The sequence below is a fragment of the Rattus norvegicus genome, chromosome 10 (genome assembly GCF_036323735.1).
Source record: "Rattus norvegicus strain BN/NHsdMcwi chromosome 10, GRCr8, whole genome shotgun sequence".
NCBI classification, from domain to species: Eukaryota; Metazoa; Chordata; class Mammalia; order Rodentia; family Muridae; genus Rattus; species Rattus norvegicus.
The window spans coordinates 87,129,102-87,131,992 of record NC_086028.1 but is presented as its reverse complement, the minus strand read 5'-3'; positions in this window follow the sequence as shown (position 1 = coordinate 87,131,992).

Here is a 2,891-nt window from a genome sequence, read left to right as displayed (position 1 = left end):
GTTATCCAGTTGTCCTCTGACCTCCACATACATGGTGCACACACACACACACACACACACACACACAAACGTGGAATTTCTAAAGAGTGTTTTTGGGCCCAGCCGAGATGGTGTAGGATTTAAATCCCAGCGATCTGGAAGTGCATAATCCAGAGTATGAGGCAAAAGGGACTCAAATTCAAGGCCAACCAGGCTTTGTACACAGACCCTGTCACAAAAACAAAATAACAACAAATGCGGATTTTTCAGCCTCCCGGGGATCTATGGCATCTTGGAGACTCATTTCAATAAAATTTCAATCCCCAGGCCACACAACCGGCCTTGTGGCCTTGTGGGGACTAAGAAAAGGTTCCTGTGGTCACCCCGTTTCCATCTCAATCCAACCAGAAAGGAAGCTCATTAGGAAAGGGCTCTTTCTGCTCCCCAGAGGAGGAACCGGTTATACAGCCTGGAAATCCAGTTTTCTGTCATCCTCCAAAGCAGTAGCATAAAAACACTGGAGAGTGGAGGGAGAGGAGACCAGCTCTCCTGCCCTGGAGAGAGCTCACCCTCCAGAGAAGGGGGGCTGCTGCAGTGGGCAGCGTGGCAGGTGGTGTTTATCTACAATCATGGGCTATTCACCAAACCCCAAACCGGCCCCTTAGATGCAAATTGTTCATCAGCTCCTTCATTTAGCCATTCATCCGGCGAACTGATGGCAGCCACTTAGGATGCCTCCCCGCTCTGCAAATCAAACTCTGAAAAAGCTGGTACAGCACGGAAGCCACAGGAACACAGCCCCCACCCCCACCCCCACCCCCACCCCCACCCCCACCCCCACCCCGCTCCCCACACCCCTGGCTGGGGAAGGACTTTGCCAGCCTTACTTCTGAAGGAGGCAAATGTCTTTGCTAGAGTAAAGGCAGACATTTTTATATCGCCTCTGTAGATTGGAGATGGGAGAGAGGTTCTTAACTTCAGACTCAAGGCATCCAACCTTTCTCACTACCGCTAATTCATTTGTGAGCAGGAACCTGGGGCCAGATCCAGTACCCCAGCAGGCAGGGTGTGCTTGGAAGAGGCATGTGTTTACCTAACTGTCCTTAGCACTGTGGAAAAGCCAACACCCTGGAGACAAAGCACCAGAAAAGCCATCCTGTATTTCTGTGTCATGCCCAGTCATGCATGACCTGCAAACACTAATTCTGAGGTAGCAAAAGCCATTAGGTAACAAACACTATGGGATTAGTATAAGATTGTTTGCTATAGTGCAAGATTGTTTATTCCAAGCAATGTGTGTGCTCCCGTGTGCACACTTGGGTGTGTATCACGGCGAGGAGAGAGGAAGTGTAACGGCAGTCAAACGACAACAGTGGGAACTGGTTTTCTCCTTCATGAATCCTATAGCTGGGTTTGGCCACGCTTTTACCTACTGAGTGGGCTATTCATGGTCAGGATTATGAGAGTGAACGAGGCTGGGGAGCTCAATGTGGTCAGTGCTTGCCCTGTAGGCCTGAGGCCTGGGGTGCAGGTCCTCAGTATCCGGTGTGCCCATACTGCGCAGGTCTGACAGTCTATAATCCCAGTGCTCTGGAGGAGCTAGGGAACCACAGGACAAGCTAGCTAGTGAGAGTAAGCAAATCGACAAGCTCTAGGTCAGCGACAGATACTGCCTCCATATATACTCAAAGTGGAATGCGGAAGACATGGCTCAGAGGTGAACACTGGCTGCTCTTGCAGAGGAACTGGACTGAATTCCCGGCACCTACATAGAAGCTCACAACTGTTTGGGACTCCAGTTCCAAGGAATGCCTGGATACCCTCCTCTGACATGAGGACACATGCAGAACATGTATGCATGCAAACAAAATAAGCGTAAGTATGTATGTATGCACATAGGCAATAGATGAAGATAAGAAGTGAAGGGCAGTTAAGGAACACATGTGCATTCACATATGTGTGGACACACATGTAATGCTTGCACTCAACACACACGCACTGGGTAAATTAGATTATAAAAACATCTAGTCAAAAAATGCTGTACACCTCTAGCTCCAGAGACAGAGGCAGGCAGATTTCTGAGTTCAACGCCAGCCTGGTCTACATAGCCAGGATCAGAACGGCTGAAGCCACATAGTAAGACTATGTATGTTTCAACAACAACACAAAACTAAAATCTATCAAATTAAACCAGGAGTAGAGGCATCTATAATTGCAGCACTCGAGAAACTGAGGCTGGACTGCCAAGGATTGGAAGCCAACCTGAGTTCCAGACCAGCCTGGAGAACAGTGCAAAACCCTACCTACAACCCAGAAGATAGGCCAGGCTTGGTGGTGCAAGTCTTTAATCCCAGCACTCATGAGGCAGAGGGAGGCGGAGCTCTGCGAGTGTGAGGCCAGCCTGGTCTACAGAGTGAGTTCCAGGACACCCAGGGCTACCCAGAGAAACCCTGTCTAGAAAAACAAAGGGACAGGGCTGGAGAGATGGCTCAGTGGTTAAGAGCACCCGACTACTCTTCCAGAGGTCCTGAGTTCAATTCCCAGCAACCACATGGTGGCTCACAACCATCTGTAAAGAGACCCGATGCCCTCTTCTGGCGTGTCTGAAGACAGCTACAGTGTACTTATATATAATAAATGAATAAATCTTTAAAAGAAAAAAGAAAAACAAAGGGACAAAAGAGATGGTAGAATAAAAAAAAAAAAAAAAGAAGAATCGCAGCACTTGGGAGGCAGATGGAGAAGGGTCAGGAGTTCAAAATCATTCTTGGCCACACATTGAATTTGAGGCCAGCCTGCAGGACATGAAGCTCTGTCTCAAAAAACATAATACAGACAAACTAAACAAGGAATACTAATCTCTCCATTGTTGTTGAGGCAGGCCTTTGCTATATAGCCCAGGATGGCCTCAA